Source organism: Petaurus breviceps, unplaced genomic scaffold, assembly GCF_028583685.1.
Source record: "Petaurus breviceps papuanus isolate PSGF00001 unplaced genomic scaffold, PetGlider_PUasm1.0 350, whole genome shotgun sequence".
NCBI lineage: Eukaryota > Metazoa > Chordata > Mammalia > Diprotodontia > Petauridae > Petaurus > Petaurus breviceps.
Window position 1 is genome coordinate 1,376,564 of NW_027186199.1, and position 20,780 is coordinate 1,397,343.

At 39.1% G+C, this 20,780-nt stretch overlaps 1 non-coding gene across 1 annotated transcript; it reads right to left on the reverse strand.

The window, feature by feature from the left end:
* Window positions 1-13,494: 13,494 nt before the first annotated feature.
* LOC138168087 (U6 spliceosomal RNA) lies at window positions 13,495-13,599 on the reverse strand. Its single transcript, XR_011170032.1, has one exon. It is a non-coding gene; the product is annotated as a U6 spliceosomal RNA (small nuclear RNA).
* Between the last annotated feature and the right edge of the window lie 7,181 nt (window positions 13,600-20,780).

A 20,780-nucleotide genomic window follows, 5' to 3' on the forward strand; every position in this document is an offset into this window, starting at 1 on the left:
ACACACACACACACACACACACACACACACACACACACACACACACAAACCACAAAACAACAACAAAAAACAACTGCACTTCCAAAGTACTAGGGAAAGAGAGAGGCTTACATACCTTCCAGTCCTGGCTGGAGAAGAGCTTGAGATTAGCAGTGTTTCCAGTATCAGGGAACCATAAAAATGAAGAAGTTACCCATAAAGAGGGTTAGGGTTGCTCTGGAGACCCCAAAATACCAACACACTGGGTCCTGCCCAATGAATTCAACTCAAGTCTTCTCTCAGCCAAAGAAAAGTAAAGTTTATTAAAAGTTCGCTTGTATTAGACAGAGTAAGTCTGTGCTAGCCATTCCACGGTGCTCTCACTATTTTATGGTGCTCTCACATACATGGAGACAAGATGGGGTCTTACATACAGAAGGTTGTGGGAGGAATCTAGGGGTGGTCTAGAGGAGGAGTTTGGGAAGGGTCTTCAGGAGCAGTTAATGAAGTCAATGAGTGATTAAGTGTGGGAAGTTGCTGGAGACTACAGACAATGGTGGGCTAGGCCAGTTCAAGGGTGGATTGATATTTTGATAGGCTCAAGGGTGGGGAGTCTAGTAACAGAGATAGGCTCAAGGGTGGGAAGTCTAGTGACAGAGGTTTTGGCTCAGCCACAATGTAAGGGTTATTGCCTCATCAAATGAGATGATTTAATCAGAGTTCAAGGGGGGTTCCCAGAGCCTGTACCTCAAGGACTCAAGGAGAGCTCAAGGGGACTCCCAGAGCCCATGCCTCATCAGAAATGCCCATCTTATTTGCTGTTTCTTAAGCTCAAAAAAAATTTTTAAATTAGATTCTAAAAATAGATGAGTGTCTAGAGTGAAAGGCTGAAGGTTCAAATCTTGCTTTTGATTTTTCTACTGGGTGTCTACTGGCAAGTCATACAACTTCCCTGGTCTGTTTCCTTATTTTGTAAAATGATGAGATTAGATTAGGTATGCCTCTCTCAGCTCCAGATCTGTTATCCTCTATGATTCTTGCAGAATCTCATGTATTAGACAACAATAGGTCCTTGTCCAAGCACCACTTAAGGGTTATTTTTTTGGTCCTCCTGGCTCAAAGTGAATGTGAATAGTAACTGTTTCTTTTGGCCAGCAACCCTGAGGGTCTTCCATTCCCAGTTTGATTTTTTTTTAATTTTTGAGTAAATGGCCTATCCTTGATTTGCTTCTTAAAGAGGCTTATTCACTGAATGGGCATTACCTCACTCAAAATGAGAACCTGAAAAGACCTTAGATTAAAAAGGCCAAGGACTCCCACTGAATCCTGGGCCATCTCCAGTCATCCTAATGAATATCTGGCCACTGGACCGGGTTGGCTCTGGAGGAGAAAGTGAGGCTGGTGACTTTGCACTGCCCTCCTCTCCCTCAAATCCAAGTCAAATGGAAATCATGTCATCATTTCCCTGACATCATGGTGACACACACCACTGTACACTCCCACTTCCTGCTAGTCACACTTCCCCTTTCTAAATCTTGTTCTGGGAATTGTAGTCATATCAATGTTTCCACTGCTACATTGGCAGTGGCAAGTGGAAAGGATGTATCAATTCAACTCTCCTGGCTCCATTTACCATCCCTGGGACTTCCCAGACTGAAATACACCTCCTTGGCCACTATTTCTGATGAGCTTACAGGCTCTGGGAACCCCCTTGAACTCTCCTTGAATCTTCCCATTTGAGGAGGCATTTTCCTGGGCCTTTCATTATAGCTCCTCCCAAATCTCTATTACTAGCCTACCCCTCCATTGTCCAGCTAGTCCCCACCCTTGATCCTCCCAAAATATCTACACCCAAATCTGTTACCCTTAGACTAGCCTGGTTCTCCATTGTCTGTCATCTCCAGGTAGCCTCCAGCTACTTCCCACCCTGAATCTCTCATCACTGGAGTCTGACCTCATTTGGCTCCCCCTGAAGATCCTGCCCAACTCCTCCTCTAGACCACCCCTAGATTCCTCCCACAACCTTTTTGTATAGAAGACCCCATCCTGCTTCCATGAAAAAAGAAAGCTGAAGAATGATCTCTGACTCACTCTGTGTCAGATGATCCTGGCCCACTTGTCCAATACAAGTGTCACAGATACTGAGGGTCCTTAAGAATCTACCCATTATGCCAAACGTTTAACAAATTTTTCTTTTCTTTGGCTGAGAGAAGGCCTGAGTCAAATTCATTTGGCAGGACCCAGTGTATTGGTATTTTGGGGTCTTGAGCACCCCTAAACCTTAAACTTCCCTGACCTCTACAACTTCCTATATGTAGTGTCTCTTCCATCAAGACTCAAGCTCATTGTCTGCAGGGCTACCTTACTTTTATATTTGTATTCTTAGAACATATTAAGTTTGGCACATAGTTAGCATTTAATGTTTCTTATTCATTCATTGTTAATGTCCACTTCTCCATTTTCTTTTTTTTTTTTTAAGCAATTGGGGTTAAGTAACTTGCTCAAGGTTACATGGCCAGTTATTCTTGGGTGTGGTGCTAAGTATCTGAGCCCAGATTTGATCTCCAGGTCATCCCAACTCTGGAGCCGGTGCTCTTACTAGCTGAGCCACCTGGCTGCCCCTAAGCAATTGGGGTTAAGTAACTTGCTCAAGGTTACATGGCCAGGTGTTTCTGGGTGGGTAATAAGTGTCTGAGCCTGGATTCGATCCACATGTCATCCTGACACTGGATCCGGTACTCTTACTCACTGTGCTACCTGGCCGCCCCCTACTTCTCCATTTTCAGTGTTTAGAATTTATCTATACTGTACAGGTCAAATTGGAATTATATTAATTATATCCCCTTTGTTTTCTCATTTTTATTCTATTTATGAGTAGTGGGAGTTTACTTGGAAGTTGCAACCCAAGGGAGCTCATGTTGTAGGAATGGGTCTATAGGAGTCATTTCAGTTAATATATACTGGACCTCCCTTGGAAACTTCAACAGAGAGATTCCACAGACACAAATGTGTCTCAATTCTAAAGGATTTGTCCTTTAAGAAGACAAAGCAATCTATTCTTGAACACAGAGCAGGAAGAGCCAATGACAGTGCAACTTCACTCACCTTATGTGCATCTCTTCCCCATTTCTCCTAGTTGTTAAGTGTCCTCTTCCTTCACTCCTCTTGGGATAGACCCCCAAGAGTCCATCAGGACACTTAACTAGGGGAAATCAGAAAAGGCTTGTGGTAGCAACTGAACTTTTAAGAAAACTAAAGTTTGGGGGCAGCCAGGTAGCACATCGAGTAAGAGCACCGGCTCCAGTGTCTGGATGACCTGGAGATCGAATCCCGGCCTCAGACATTTAGCACCCACCCAGAAACACCTGGCTGTGTAACCTTGAGCAAGTTACTTAACCCCGATTGCTTTAAAAAAAAAAAAAAAAGAAAACTAAAGTTTGATTCTATAAGGCAGAGGTGAGGAAAGAGTACATTCTCCAGGTAATTTCCCAGCCCCTTTACACCAGGGGAAAGATGGAATTCTTCATTTAGGAAACCATACCTAGGTTAGTTTGACTGAAACACTGGGGGTGTAAAGGGTAGTAATATGAGGCAAACATAGAAAATTAGGTTGGAGCCAGATCAGAAAGGACTTTATATACTGAGATGAAGAGTTTTATTTTATCCTAGAATCTGTGGAAGATTTTATAAAGGGTGATGTGGTCAGACCTGCTAAATCATCTTGCAGTTTAAGTGATTTTTTTTTCATTATCATGTTTAACAATATTATAAGAGAGTTGGAGCTTTTCCTTGTCTAGTCCATGGACTTTTTCTCTTTGTACGGTAGTGCTTCTTTTTTATAATTATTCCAAGCCTTTCTTGGGGAATTTCCTGAAATATAGTGATTAGAAATTTTTTTCTTGAATTTTCCTGGTATTCCAATGGACCTAAGATCTCTTTGTCTTGATCTCTTGAGATTTGTCCCTTATGACTGGAAAAGTAGAACAATGTTGTAGAAAGAATGCTGGATTTAGAGTCAGAAGACTGGTTCAAATTCTGCTTCTGTGACTTAGTACCTGTGTGTGTATGATCCCAATGAAGGAAGGAAGGGAACAAGCATTTATTAGGCATCTACTGTGTGCCAGGCATTGTGCCAAGTACTTTATAAATATTATCTCATTTGATCCTCACAACCCTAGAAGGTATATATTATTATCCCCATTTGATAACTGAAGAAACTTAAGCAAATAGAGGTTATATGACTTGCCCAGGTAAGAGCCAGTAAGTATCTGAGATAGGGTTTGAACTCAGGTCTTCCTGACTCCAGGTCCAGGAATCTATGTACTGTGATGCCTAGTTGCCTGGGAAATCTTACCTAGACAAGGTATTTAAATTCTCTGGGCCTCAGTATAAATGCCATTTAAATTTTTGAATGTCATTTAAATCGCCATTTAATTAAAAGCCATTTTGGGGGAAGCCATTTAAATTGTCTGGACCTCAGACTGATGGATTAGATGACCACTAAGGTCCTTTGTAACTCTCAAGTCTCCAGTCCTAGAAATCTTTTTTCAAATGAGTTGTTTTCTAATTCCTTGGGGGGGGGGGGGCACAACCTGCCTAACACAAGTGGGAGTTGGGAGAGAGAGGGCAGAGGGGACAAGGCTATATGGTGAAGTTTCATCTAGGATAATTTGGGGGACCTTTGTATTTGCAAGGTCCCACTGGAGAGATTCTTTACCTGGGACTTCCATTATTGGACACCTTAGATTTAGAGATCCACTACAGGAGAATCAGCATTTTTGTTTTCTCTAGTGCTCACTTTACAAGTCAAACCAGTTCTCTTAACCCACTTTTGCTCATTTGAATGTTTATGTACTTGTATCTGTTGTATCATTCTTGTCCTCATTTATGTAAGATCAGCCAGTACCTAGCAGCTTGCCTCTGGCATACTATGATAACTCATAAATGTTTCTTTTTAAGGAGACCTAAACTGCTTGCTGCATGAGATTGTAATGGGCCTAGAGGCTCACCTGTTGTCTGGGCTCCAGGTGTTCAAGGTTTACATAACCTTGTTGTTGTTTTTTTTTCCTTTCAAACAGAACCTGCTTGTCCTAGTGAGGAATAAGTTCAGTCCTCCATGTGAAATTCCCTAGATCTTTCAAAGATCCTTGGAGAAATTTTGGGTACCCAAGGTTGTTTCAAGGAGTTAGGAGGTACTCCTTGGCTACATATGTTTTCAACACATGTGCTTTACTGCCATTGTTTGAGTCATCCGTCCCCAAGAACCTTGTGTGAGAAAGGGGAGAGAACCCTACGGAGTGGGGGAATCTTTTTTTTTTATGATTACTGTTGTTTTCCTCAGTAAATAAATCCCTTTTCTAAAATCTGATAGATTTTTACTCATTGATAGATAGTGGGGAACATCCAGAGAGGGACTCAGGAACCACTGCACAACTCTTAGGATTAAAGAGAGAAGTTGTCAGTGGCCCTTTGGGGACCCAATCTGCCAGTGAGAGGTAGTTGGGGGAGTGAGCACAGTGTGGGTATTACACAAATTTTTGAGGAGCCCATAGAGTGCCAGGCCTGGAGTTAGGAATACTTGTCTTTTTGAGTTCAAATCTGGCTTCAGACACTTACTAAGCTGTATGACCTTGGGAAAGTCACTTAACTCTATTTGCCTTAGTTACTCAACTGTAAAATGAGCTGGAGAAGTAAATGGAAAACCATTTCAGTATCTTTGCCAAGAAAACCCAAATGGTGTCATAAAGAGTCAGACACAACTGAGGTGTATGGGTGTCAGGGAAGACTAGTAGTTATGGTACCTCTGGTGTGAAGGCTGTTTAGCCCTTTTCAGGGCTGCTCACGTACCGATGGTAGATGCCTGCCACCCACCTCTTACCTGTGACTCCAAGAAATTGTATCATTTGTATTGGTCTCACCTGGTAAAACATTTTGGCAGATGCACTAAGCCAGGTTGAGGGTAACCAATGGGCCTCAAACCCATGGGTGAGTTAGCGGCATGTCTACCCCAACTGAAGACTTCCCTTGGTGGAACGGGTGGATGTGAATAATTTGTTCCAATGGCCATGAAGATGGCAGAAGCAGGAGCTGTGGGGTGCTTAGAGCTTGGTCAGACTTTGAAGACACCAAAATCATCCACTGCATCCCAGGCCATCACCAGCTGTCTTGACTTTTGTCTTGACACTGGACTCTGATGATTTAGGAAGAGAGAGGGAGGCCTAGGGCCACATACATGCCTTCCTTAAATCAGTTTGTGCATGAGTCAAAAGACATTACCTATATATTTTTTACCTGCCTCAAAGTCATATGGAGATGGGCAAGTGACGAAGCATTAGGTGGAGATACATGGGGAGCTGTGGTCACTACCCTGAGCACAGGTAGTCCAGGACATGGGGATATCATCTCACTGGACTGAAGTAGCAGTGGAGTTGGATAGTCTCCTGGACTTCTAAGCAGTCTCTTTTAAGGACTGTACTGTTCACTTCCTGGTATGAAGAAGGGGTTAGAAAAGGTGCCCTAATAATTGTCAAAAGAAATGTGAGATGAGCAAACTTAGAGACATCTCCACTCCAAACATTCACATGGATTATTTCTGCCCGACCTGTGGTAGAGCCTTCCAGGCTTGTATTGGTCTTCTCAGCCATAGTTGGCCACACTGTACCTTGACCCCAACGTGGTGATAACATTTTGGTCCTCTTCGAGCAGGAAGGACAAAAACTAGCCAACTGGAGATGATGCTGACCAGAGATGAGCATTAGTAATGAGGGCAGAAGTATCACCATTTTCTCAGTACCTCATGTTCCTGGTGCTATTTCTGCTTATTGTCTCCATCAGAAGATTCACTATGAATGGAAAAGATTTGGCAGCGTCCACCTTGTAGACCAAATCACTAAGATCCAGGATTTGGCCCTTCCAAAGGAAGAAAAATAAACCTCGAGAATTCTAGTCTTCGTTCTCCTCAATAATTGGTTGCTATTTTTTTCCTTATTGCCTTTGTTGCTAACTTCTTTCTCCTGCATTTAGCTCTTCCTCCAGGGCTGCCTCTATGCAAGACTTCTCACGTGTCCAAAGTCAGGACTGTCCCCTAATAGTCCTAGGGTCATTTAAGTAGTAGTAGATCTTCCAGATAACCTTTAGGACCTTATCACCAACAGGTAATGTTTCATAGGAGCAACATCTACCCCATTCAAGTTAAGTTAGTTTTTCCTTAAATGGTATTGAAAATATAATTGAGACTGAATTGGTCTAGAAGACTATGATTCAAATTAGTAATGTAGCTTCTAACAGGGAATCTTTCTTCAGTCTTGACACACACTTCCAAATGGTCCGCTACCATGACAAATATGGAAACAGAGAAGCTACACCCAACTGAACTAAAGTGGTGTTAATGGGATTTAGACTCTGGGAACCCCCTAGTATCCTCCCAATTGATGAGGCATTTGCATGAAGCCATAAGCTTTTCATTATCCTAGGCCCAAATGTCTTTTACTCTTAACCTAGCCTAGCCCTCCATTGTCCAGCTGCTTCCCACCCTTGATCCTATCAAAATATCTATACACAAACCCTTAAATTAGCCTAGCCCTCCATTGTCTGTCATCTCCAGGTAGCCTTCAACTATTTCCCACCCTTAATCCCATTCCTAGAGTCTGACCTTAGTTCCTCAAGATCCTCCTTAGACTCTTCCTTAAGACCCTCCCCAAACCCCTTCTCTAGACCACCCTTAGACCCCTCCCACAACCTTTTTGTATATAAGATCTATCTTGTCTCCATGAAGGTGCTGAGATTCAATGTAGCTCAGACCCACTCTGTGTCAGATTATTCTGGAAAAGCATCACAAACACTTAGGCTCCTTTAGAGTCTACCCATTATAGTGAATCTTTAACAAACCTTGTTTTACTTTGGCTGAGAGAAGGCTTGAGTTGAATTCATTCGGCAGAACCTGGCATGTTGGTATTTTGAGGTCTCAAGCACCCCTATAAACCCCAAACCTCAACAATATCATTGCTGAATATCCTTCCTATGTTATTGCTAAGTAAATGTCCTTTATTAACTACTATTAGTTAGCCTGTAAGTGTCTCATTTCATCTCAAAATTGGATCAGAACCACCAGCAGTGTTTCAGCAGTCCTGGCCTAGAGTACCATTAGTACATAAATAAATGGGGAGGAAAGAAAATAGAAAAATGGAGTAATAATTGTTACATGAATAAATATATGTCAACATATTCAGTTACAGTCAGAGCATAGATTACATACGTACATAGTAATGGTTTTTGTCTATGACATGTGTAGCCAATTATGTTCCTTTTGCATTATCATGTTAGTTTTGTCACTGATGAGATGATTTTGGACCTGCTGCAAATTGCTGTACCTATACTTGAACTACAGTCTAATTTTTAATCTTTTTTATTCCTTGAAACCCTTTGGGCACCTGAGGAAGCCATGAACTCCTTCTCAGAATCACGTTTTTGCGTACATAAAACGAAATATGCACAAAGTAAAATACATAGGATTACAAAGCAAATCAAATCATTGAAATACAGTTATAGAAATATTTTTTTAAAAACAAATTCACACACCCCAGGTTAAGAATCTGCCAGTCTATGTTGACCATGAGTGTCTTTGGACCTACAGACCTGCATTCCTAAACCTGAGTGAGTAGATGGCCTGGAGTAACATTCTCAAATACTATGGATTGCATTTGTCCTGGGCATCTTCACAGATGAAGCACTAGGCAGAAAAGATAAACCTCTAGGTTTAGCTCTTCCCCTTGTCTGAATTTCACTCTGTTCAATTTCATGTGGTCAGTGAGAGACAATACTGTGTCCCCTTTATCTGAATCATCACCTTTTGAGGTTTATACTGGGGCCTATTGTTGGCCAATCAATGAAAACCGGAGTGATTTGGGTTCAAGGGGTAGTCCTTAAAAAAGTCTAGCCTGTAAACCCCAAGATAATTTTTTGAGACTTCAGCTATCAAAATTCATATTCCTTTGTGATGAGGTACAGGCTCTGGGCACCCTCTTGAGCTCTCCTTGAATTTTTCCACCTAAGGCATTTGCCTGAGGCCATAGGCCTTTCATTGTGGCTCTGCCCAAATCTTTAGCCCTCCTTTGTCCATCTAGCCCCCACCCTTGATCCTCCCAAAATATCTATACCCAAATCTGTTACACCCTTGAACTGGCCTAGCCTGCCATTGTCTCCAGGTAGCCTCCAGCAACTTCCCACCCTTAATCACTCATTACTGGAGTCTGACCTCATTGTCTCCTCCTGAAGACCCTCCCCAAACTCCTCCTCTAGACCATCCCTAGATTCCTCCCACAACCTTTCTGTATATAAGACCCCATCTTGCCTCCATGTGGGGGGAGAGCGCCATAGAATTTTCTAGCACAGACTTGCTCTGTGTCAGATGATTCTGGCCTGCTTGCCCAATGCAAGCATCACAGATACTGAGGCTCCTTAAGAGTGTACTTTTGGTGAACTTTTAATAAACTTTGCTTTCTTTTGGCTGAGAGAAGACTTGAGTCAAATTCATTTGGCAGGACCTGGTGTGTTGGTACTTTGGGGTCTTGCACACCCCTAGCCTAAACCTCATCATTTTATGGCTGACTTATTTACTTTGGGCAGAGCACTCACAGGTAAGGTTATGATTCCCAGTGTAGACAGAGGAAGGAAGGAAGGAAGGAAGGAAGGAAGGAAGGAAGGAAGGAAGGAAGGAAGGAAGGAAGGAAGGAAGGAGGGAAGGAAGGAGGGAAGGAGGGAAGGAAAGGAAGGGAAGGAAAGGAAGGAAGGAAGGAAGGAAGGAAGGAAGGAAGGGAGGGAGGGAACTGCATTGCCCAAAAGACGACCATGACATGGGGAAGATGATGTCAAGACGTCGAGTGGATTATGTTTAAGTGAGTGAGGGCTATGCAAAGTCACCAGCTTCACTCTGTCCTCCAGAAACATCTAGGTTCACTGGCAAGATAGAGATCAGGACCACTGCAGATGGCTCTGAATGCTGTGGGCAACCTTGGCCTTTTTAAGCTAAGATCTTTCCCAGGTTTCAGTTTGTCTGAGGCAACACCCATTCAGTGATCAAGGCTAGGTAAGAAAGAGGCAAAGAACGGCCTTGTTTACTTAGTTAAAAAAAAAAAAAACAATTCAGATATTTTTTTTTAACTAGGTAAAAGGACCATTCTTTGACTCTTTCTTATCTAGCCTTAAGAAAAAAAGGTTAAGGGGGGCATCTAGGTGGCTCAGTGAATAGAGCACCTGGCCCTGGAGTCAGGAGGACCTGAGTTCAAATCTGGCCTTAGACACTTAACACAAAACTAGCCATGTGACTTTGGGCAAGTCACTTAACCCCAATTGCCCTACCTTCCCCCTCCAAAAAAAAAAGTTAAAGATTCACACTGCAAACTAGGGCCATCTTCAGATGTCCTGATCTCTATCTTGCCACTGGACCCATATGGCTCTGGAGGAGAGTGAGACTGGTGACTTTGCATGGCCCTCCCTCACTTGAATCCAATCCACTTGCAAGCCATGGCATCACCTTCCCAATGCCATGCTCCTCTTCCAGAACAAGGAACAAACAGCAAACATTTTGAAGTATTTGAGTGACCTCTGGCCAAAGGCCTCAACCCTGTTTTCCAAAGCAAGTCCCTTGAAATTCAAGGTCCAAAATACCAGCACTAAGCTGTTTTCTAGAATGCATTCAGTACATGAGTGATCATACACCACAACTACAGCCTCTGGTGACTTTTTTCTGTACCAATTTGTGACCCCTGATCCCTGGAATCTTTGCCTGTCCAAATGAAATGATTCTGTCAAAGGTTCCCTTTCTCATCTCATCAGGTTTTCTACAAGTCCTTTGAGTCTCAGTGATCAGGGGTGCTTTATTATTGCCTTGTTTCTGTTACCCAGACACAAAGAGATGTTCCAGAGTCAGTCAAAGTTGCATTTTTCTGTCTTTGATTCCTCCATTCAGGCCCTGACTGTTCTCTGTAATTCCATAGCTCTTCTGTAAAACTACTCATAAGTCATCCATTTCTGTTCTTCTAACATACCCAATTATGTCCTCACCTCTCTGGAGGGTTACAGACCTTTGCCCACTTTTACCATGGAAACCTGGCACCTTCCTGAATGAAGAATTTGAGAAAGAGCTAGTAAGCTGGAATGAGAGTGAGTGAAAGGAGTAAATGTAAAATAAGTCTGGAATGGAAGCTGGAGTCACATTATGAAGGTGTAAGCTGGTGAGTTTCATCTTCATCCTGGAGGCAATGGGGATCACTAAAGACTTTAGCAGAGGAGTGGTGCTCAATTCAGCAAACATTAAGTGTCTACAAATTATCATATCTTATGCTAGGGGCTGAGAAAGAAACACAAAATTGGACCAGTCCTTGCCCACAAGGAATTTAAATTCTACTGGAGAAATGTGAGGTGTGCATAATAAATGCAAAGTATATACAAATTAATTTTAAGAGGGAGAGAGAGCTTCTATGGTCTTGTTAATACTCTATATGTGACATAGGCACATGGCCAGCACATAGGAACAATAAATATCTGTTTAGGGATGGTATTCACTTGGAATATTAGAGGCAAGTAAGTGGCATTTGAAATAGAGCACCAGACCTAGAGTCAGAAAGACCCAAGTTCAGATCCAGGCTCCCATACTTACTAGTTGTGTGACCTTGAGTGAGTCACTTAACCCTGTTTGCTTCAGTTTCCTTCATCTGTAAAATGAGCTAGAGAAGGAAATGGCAATCCACTCCAGCATTTTTGCCAAGAAAACCCCAAAATGGGGTCACGAAGAGTCAGACATGACTGAAACAATTGAAAAGCAACAAATTCACTTGGGGGTATTAATGCATTTTTAGGGTCACATATGTAAAAATCTAGCTAAGGGGTTTGAATGAACTCCACATGCAATATCTGATTTAGCTATCATATGGCACTCTGAGCTATTTTTCTAGACCTGCCTTCCAGACTTATCTATAGTGTCTCTTCTACTCTCTACAATATTTCAAATACCATTGACAATGATGCCTACCAGTTAATTCTTTCAGTAGCTGAGAACGTGGTTCATCTGGGCCAGGTGACTTGTATTTATCCGAGACAATTTCTCTTTACTTATCTTAGGTATCAACTACCAATTAGCCATTTTTTGTTCTGTCATTTTCCATTCCCCAACCCCACCAGCACTGGCAAACTGAATCCTGTAATGTATGCAATGATATTATTAATGTATAATATTCAACTATGCAAAAAGTAATCTCAAACAGCCTTGGTATGACTTGTAAAAAAAACAGAGTGAAAATATTGACAGTCTACATGCAATCTAGAACAACAAAAATGCTATTTTTTTCTCTAGTATATCCTTGTAAACTAGAGCATCCAAGAACAAGAGTACCATGTGGGGAGGCAGAGCCAAAGATGGAGGAGAGAAGCCAGGAAGTTGCCTGAGCTCTCTCCAGTTTCCCTTGGAAACAATGTTAAATCAAGCCTCTAAATGAATTCTGGAGTGACAGAACCTACAAAAAGATGGAGTGAAACAGTTTTCCAGCTTAGGTAACTTAGAAGGACTTCAGGAAAGGTCTGTCTCACTTGAGTGAAGCGGAGCACAGTCCAGAGCAGAAGATATTTGGGCAAGTTTCGTGGGAAGTTCTTAGCTATAGCACAGATCAACAATGATGCCCCTTGTTCCCAGCTCAGCAGGCTAGAGACATAGCCATCCAACTGTGAGACCTCCAGCCACAGTGCAGAAGACAAACTGCCAACCCCAGAACCCTGGCACAGCAGGTACAACTAGGCTGGGTCACCCCAGCGCAGTGGGCAAGCCCCAAGAACCTGAGCCCTCAGCACAAGAAGCTTGGGATAGTGCCCCCTGTGTCCCAGTAGCAGAGTTCAACTTCTTAAAATGAGCAAAAAAACAAAACTAGACCATAGAAAGCTACTATGGTGACAAGGAAGATCAAAACACAAACTCAGAAGAGGACAACAATGTCAAAATGCCTATATGTGAAGCCTCAAAGAGGAATATGAATTGGTCTCAAGCCCAAAACGTTCTCTTGGAAGAGGTCGAAAAAAATTTTTAAAATCAAGTAAGAGAGGTAGAAGAAAAATTGGGAGAAGAGTGCCATGGAAGAATCTCTACAATGGGTCTCAACAGATATAAGCGTACCCAAATATATCCTAGGTGAGCCCCCTATGTAAAGCAGTCTTTCTGGGCTTACTTGCCCAAACCACATCATCTATGGCAGGTTGGGTCTCCAGAGGAGTGGGTTTGAAAATATTCCTAACACTGGCTAGTAAGACTCCACTATATCATCAAATGAGATAATATTTGTAAAGCACTTAACACAGGGTCTGACACATAGTAGGTGCTTAATAAATATTTATTCCCTTCCTTTACATTTCCCTGACAGCATGCTTAACAATTAGCCAGTAGACTCAGTTAATTATTTTTTCAGCTTACTCATTTAAAAAAATCGTTAAATTAAATTTTTAATTTTTAATTAATTTATTCATTTTGAGCATTAAAATATGGAGCACTTGATAAATTTATATGATCCTGACACAGGGGCCATGCTAATCTTCTCTTCATTGTTCTAATTTTTATAGATGTGCTGCCAAAGTGAGTACATAGCAATGATAATAGTTACAAAACATTCCCCCCAAAACAAGGGGGTACACTCTCCCACAAATGCAGAGTTCATGAGGGAAAGAGTGTTTATGAATTTAATAATACAATTTTGAGACACACATGTAGGGAACACATATGGCTAACACAGCTTGCATTTCCAGAATGTCCAGCGCTTCAATATCCCTTTGATAACCCTCATGTATTTCACTATAGGGTATGGTGTCAGTGATAGATAAATTTTTCAGTTGAGTTGGTCCCTAGAAAAGTCATGACAACTCTGCTGGAAAGGCAGCTCAGTTGGACTTACTCCTTATTGAATCCAGTGTCTTATATGGACTGGCAAATCCATTATTGATTTGGAACAGTCAAATTTCTCTGTCAATAATTTACTACTGGACCAAGCCAGGCAGGTCATTCAGATGTTGGGCAGCTGCTGCCATATTGGACTGCATGGGACAGTCTTCTGAGGGCACAGGGCTACAATGGACAGATTGATCCACAGGACTCACTGAACTTGCTTTTTGATAGGATATAGTTTTTGTTTTATTTTTTATTTTGTTTTCAATTTAAATATTTTCTGTTACATTTTGAGTTTCAGTTTGTCTCCCTCCCTGCTTCCCAACCCCACATTAGAGGCCAGCATTTGAGATACATATAGGTGTAGAACCATATATCAATTTTTTCTCTGAAAGTGGATGTTGTTTCCCTTTAAAAGTCCTTTGTAATTTGTTTGAATGATCATATTATTCAAAATAGTTTAGTCAATAACGAACTCTTCAAACAAAATTGCGATGGCTGTATACAACATTCTAGATTTTGCTCATTTCACTCTTCATTATTTCCTGCAAGCCTTTCCATGTTTTTCTAACACAAACTTGCTCATCATTTCATCATTACTATTTCATTACAATCATACACCACAACTTATTCAGTCATTCCCTTCCCCTCAATTTCTAGTTCTTTGCCACCACAAAGAATGCTGCTATAAATTTTTTAGAATGTATAAGCTTTTTTCCTTTTTCCCTGATCAGACAGGGAAATAGACCTGTGGTATTGCTGGGTCAAAGGGTATAAGAAGTTTTATAAATCTTTGGACGTAATTCCAAATTGCTGTCCAAAATGGTTGGGTCAGTTCACAATTCTACCAAGATGAGTGTCCCAATTTTCCCCCATCCCCTCTAACATTTGCCATTTCTCCCTTCTATAATTTTAGCCATAGGTGTGAGATGGTGCTTCAGAGTTGTTTTAATTTTCATTTCTCTAATCAATAATGGCTTAGAGCATTTTTATATAACTATATGTAGTTTTGATCTCTTCTTCCAAAAACTGCCTGTTCATATCCTTTGACCATTTATCAATTGGAGAATTATTCATATTCTTATAAATTTTATTCAGTTCTCTATGCATTTATGATATGAGGCCTTTATCCAAGAAACTAAATATAAAATTACAACACACACTCACACACACACACACACACACACGCACTTTTTCTGCTTTCCTTCTAATCTTGGCTACATTGATTTTATTTGTACAAACCCTTTTTAATTTAATGCAATTAAAAGCATCCACTTTATATCCCACAATGTTCTCTATCTCTTGTTTATTAATAAATTCTTCTCATCCATAAATCTGATGGATATGTTCCATGATCTTCTGTTATGTTATGTAATGATATGATATGTTATGATCTTCTAATTTAGTCATGATATCCCCCTTTATGTCTATCAGGACTTTTTTTTTTTTAAAGCAATTGGGGTTAAGTAACTTGCTCAAGGTTACACGGCCAGTTATTTCTGGGTATAGTGCTAAGTATCTGAGCCTGGATTCAATCCCCCAGGTCATCCTGACACTGGGGCGGGTGCTCTTACTCACTGTGCTACCTGGCCCCCACCTGGCCGCCCCTCTATCAGGACTTCTTAAACTTTTTCCACTTGCTGCCCCTTTTTGTGTTTCAGCAGTGTTTGTTGGTGTTGTGTGGGTATGATGGCATGTGTAGTGCAAAGTGCACATGTCGTGTGTTCAGGATGAAAGCTGCAGTGAAGATGCCTAATGCAGCTCCGACAAGTGCTGCCAGAAACACCTGGGACTGATTACATTTGATTTTGAATTAATTTTTGATTATTGCACATTCAGAAAGCTTTCACTGTTGCCAATTTTTTGTGACCCCAAATGGGATTGCCACCTACAGTTTAAGAAGCACTGGTAGGTCATGTATCCATTTTGACCTTATCTTGATAAACGTTATAAAATATTGGTCCATACTTAGTTTCTGCCAGACTGCTTTTTAGTTTTCACGACAAGTTGGTTTTTTTTTTTTTTACCAAATAATGAATTCTTATCCCAAAAGCTTAGATCTTTGCTTTTATCAAAAACACGAGGTTACTGTAATAACATACTGATTCTATTCCACTGATCTTCCATTCTATTATTGCCAGATAGGTTTGATAATTACTGCTTCAAAGTGAAATTTAAGATCTAGTACTGCTAGGTCTCCTTCCTTTACATTAAAAAAATTAATTCCTTTGATATTCTTGACCTTTTCTTCTTCCAAATGAATTTTACTTTTTTTTCTAGCTAAATAAAATAAATTTTTTTGTAGCTTAATTGGGATGGTACTGAATAAGTAGATTTATTTATGTAGAATTTTCATTTTTATTATACTGGTTCAATTCACCCATGAACAATTAATATTTCTCCAGTTATTTAAATCTGACTTTATTTGTATAAAAAGTATTTTATAATTATGTTCATATAGCTCATGGATTTGTCTTGGCAGGCATACTCCCAGGTAATATTGTCTATGGCTATTTTAAATGAAATATCTCTTACTCATTTTCCTTGGAGAACTTTGTTGGTGAGATAGAGGAATGTTGATGAGTTATGTGGATTTATTTTATATCCTGTTTCTTTGCTAAAATTATTATTTCAACTAATTTTTTAATTGAATCTCTAGGATTTTCCAAGCATACCATCATATTATCTGCAAAAAGAAATAGTTTTATTTCCTCATTGCCTATTCTGATTCCTTCTTTTTCTTCTCTTATTGCCATTGCTAGCATTTCTACTACAACACTGAATAACATTGGTGACAATGGGCATCCTTGTTTCATTCTTGTTCTTATTAGGAAGGCTCCTAGTTTATCCCCATTACACACAATGCTTGCTGATAGTTTTAGGTAGATGCTTTTTATCATTTTTATGGAAAAATTACTTTATACCTGTGCTTTTAAAATGTTTTTTAATAGGAATGAATGTTATATTTTATCAAAAGCTTTTTCTGCATATATTGATATGATTGTATGATTTTGTTGCTTTTTTTATATGATCAATTATGTTAATAGTTTTCCTTATATTGAAGCATCCCTGCATTCTTGGTATAAATCCCTATTGGTCTCATAATCTTTATTATATGTTACACTAGTCTCCTAGTTAGTATTTTCTTTAGGATTTTTGCATCAATATTCATTCATGAAATTTGTCTAAAATTTTCTTACTCTGTTTTGAATCTTTCTGCTTTTAGGTATCAGCACCATATTTCTTTCATAAAAAAGTTTATTAGGACTCCTTTTTTGCTTATCATTTCAAATAACTTATTTAATGTTGAAATTAGTTGATCCTTAAATGTTTGAAAGAATTCACTTGTAAATATCCATGTAGTACAGATGTTTTTTTTCTAGGAAGCTCATTTATGACTTGTTTAATTTCTTTTCCTAAAATAGGTTTATTTACATATTCTATTTGCACTTCTGTTAATCTGGGTAGCTTATATTTTTGTAAGTTTTCTTCCATTTCATTTGTTAAATTTATTGACATAGAATTGGGCAAAATAACTCCTCCTAATTGCTTTAATTTCATCTTTTTATTTTTGATGTTAGTGATTTGATTTCCTTCTCTCTTTTTAAAAATCATATTAACCAATGATTTATCTATTTTATCTTTTTTTTTTTTATAAAACCAACTCTTAGTTTTATTAATTCAGTTGCATGTAATTTTCAGGATTTCCAATTTGGGGTTTAATTAGAGATTTTTAATTTGTTCTTTTTCTAGCTTTTAAAACTGCATACCCAATTCATTGATCTGCTCTTATTTAAAGATATACATTTCCTTCTGATTACTATTTTTGCTGCATCCCATAAGTCTTGGTATGTTGTCTCATTATTATTATTCTCTTTAATAAAATTATTTATTGCTCCTATGATTTATTCTTTGACCCACTCATTCTTTAAGTTAGATTATTTAGTTTCCAATTAACTTTTGATCTGTGTTTCCATGGTCCTTTATTGAATGTAATTTTATTGCATTATGATCTGAAAAGGATGCATTTAATATTTCTCTTTTTCGGCATTTGACTATAAAGTTTAATGCCCTAATATATGATCAGTTTTTGTAAAGGTGCCATGAACTGCTGAGAAAAAAGGTATGTTCCTTTATATTTTCATTCAGTCCTCTCTAGATATCTAGTTTATCTAAGATTCTATTCATATAATTTACTTTTTGGGTTAAATATATCTAGTTCTGAGGGGAAGTTGCAGCCTCCCACATTATAGTTTTGCTTTCTATTTCCACCCATAATTCATTTAGCTTTTCCATTAAAAATTTGGATGCTATAGCATTTGGTTCAGGATTATTTCATTATCTGTGTTATCTTTTAACATAATCCTTATTAAATATATTTTAGCTTTAATTTTGTCTTAGGTCATGATTGCTACCTATGCACTTTTTTTTACATCAGCTGAAGATAATACATTTTACTCCAGCCCTTTATTTTTATTCTATGTGTCTCTCTCATTTTTAAGTGTGTTTCTTTGTCTTTTTCTTCTTCTTTTTTTGCTTTTTGGAGGGCAATTGGGGTTAAGTAACTTGCCCAATGTCACATGGCTAGTTTTTGTGTTAAGTGTCTGAGGCCGGATCTGAACCCAGGTCCTCCTGACTCCAGGGCTGGTGTTCTATTCACTGTGCCACCTAACCACCCAAATGTGTTTCTTCTAAACAATATATTATTGGGTTCTGGTGTAATGGACACTGAGATATAACAGGACAGCTAGGCCAATTATAATTTGATAGGAATGTTTATTAACTGGCCAGGACTGCCTCTCAGACCTAAAGACAGCATCGAGCTTTCTGTTAGACATAATTTTATAGACAATGTGATTGCTAGCAACAGAATATGTTTCTAAGGGGTTAGCATTGTGTCTATTGAAGCAAAACATTCTCAGTATTATTCCCATTGAAAAAAGCCTTAGTATTATTTCTACTGAAGTGAAACAGACCTGAATCCGTGGGAATCTGTGGCATGTTTCTAGCAACACAGGTGAAACATTTCTTTACTATATGAGCCTATTAGGTGGGTTCCAAGGAACCCAGTAGGGGTCCCCTCTAGCAGGTCTAAGGGGGCTCTAGTGTATATTTTCTGGTGGGCACTTCACTGGTTTTTTTATCCATTCTGCTATATTTCCATTTTGTGGGTGAGTTCATGCCATTCACACTCAAAGTTATAATGACTAATTGTGCATTTCTCTCCATCCTACTTTCCTCCACTATTTATCCTTCTCTCTGTCTCTCTTTCTCTCTCTCTCTCCCCATTCCTCCTCAGAAGTCTATTTTCCTTCTGACCACTGCCTCCCTAATCTGCACACCTTTTAAAGAGTCCCTCCCTTATCCTATCTCCTTGTCTTCCTATTTTTTGTAAGTTAGGAAGACTTTTGTACTCAATTAGATGTATATGTTATAACCTCTTTAACCTAGTTCTGATGAGAATAATTTCCCCACATTTCCCATCCTCTAACTCCATCCCTCCTTTGTAAAAGTTCCTCCATTCACACCTCTTTTGTAGAGATAATTTGCTCCATTTTAACTCTCCCTACTCAATTTTAATTTTTAAGGATCATTCCATCAAAATAATTCAAACCCAAACACTCTATGTACACTCTAAGCATTCTAATAATGGTGACATCATTGAGTTACAAATCTCATTTTCCCATATAAGATAATAAACAATTTAATCTTATTAAATCCCTTATGATTAGTGTTTCATGTTTACCTTCCTATGTTTCTCCAGATTCTTGTATTTGAAAGTAAAATTTTCTATTCAATTCTAGTTGTTTCCTTAAGAATATCTGAGGGTAGCTAGGTGGGGCAATGAATAAAGCACCAACTCTGGAGTCAGGAGGACCTGAGTTCAAATTCAGCCTCAGACACTTACCACTTACTAGCTGTGTGATCTTGGGCAAGTCACTTAACCCCAATTGCCCTGCCTTCCCCCCTCCAAAAAAAAGACCAAAACAAGAATGTCTGTAAGTTTTCATTCATGAAATATTCATGTTCTTCTTTGCAGGATTACACTAAGCTTTGCAGGATAGATTTTTCTCAGTTGTAAAACCAGCTCTTTTGCTCTTCAGAATATCATATTCCATGCCCTTTGGTTTCTTAGTGTAGAAACTGCTAAATCTTGTGTTATCCTTACTGTAGTACCACAATATTTGAATTGTTTCTTTCTGGTTGCTTATAATATTTTCCCCTTAACCTGGGAACTTTGAAACTTAGCTATGATGTTCATGTGAATTTTCCTTTTAGGATCTCTTTCAGGCAGTCATCAGTGGATTTTCTTTCAATTTCTATTTTTATCTTCTAGTTCTAAAACTTCAGAGCAATTTTCCTTAATAATTTTTTGAAGTATAGTGTTTAGATTGTTTTTAATCATGACTTTCAGGTAGCTCAACAATTCTTATATTATCTCTCCTAAAGCTACTTTCCAGGTCAATTTGTTTTTTTTAGAATGAGCCATTTTATGTTCTGTTCTATTTTTTCCATTCCTTCATTTTTGTTTTATTGTTTCTTGAATCTTATTAAGTCATTAGACTCCCTTTGTTCAATTCTAATTTTTAAGAGCTATTTTCTTCAGTAAGTTTTTAAGTCTCTTTTTCCAGTGAGTTGACTCTTTACTTTGCCTCTGACTTTTCCTCTACCTCTTATTTGATTTTTAAAGTCCTTTAATTTAAAATAAAAAGTCCTTTTGAAAAAACCCCACAAAACTCATCTAAGGACTCTTTTTAGATTGTGACCATTCTACATTTTTCTTTGAAGCTTTGCAAGTAACTGTTTTGACTTCATTGTCTGCTTCTGAGCTTGAACCCTGATCTTCTCTATCACCACAGTAACTATCTATGGTCAGGTTCTT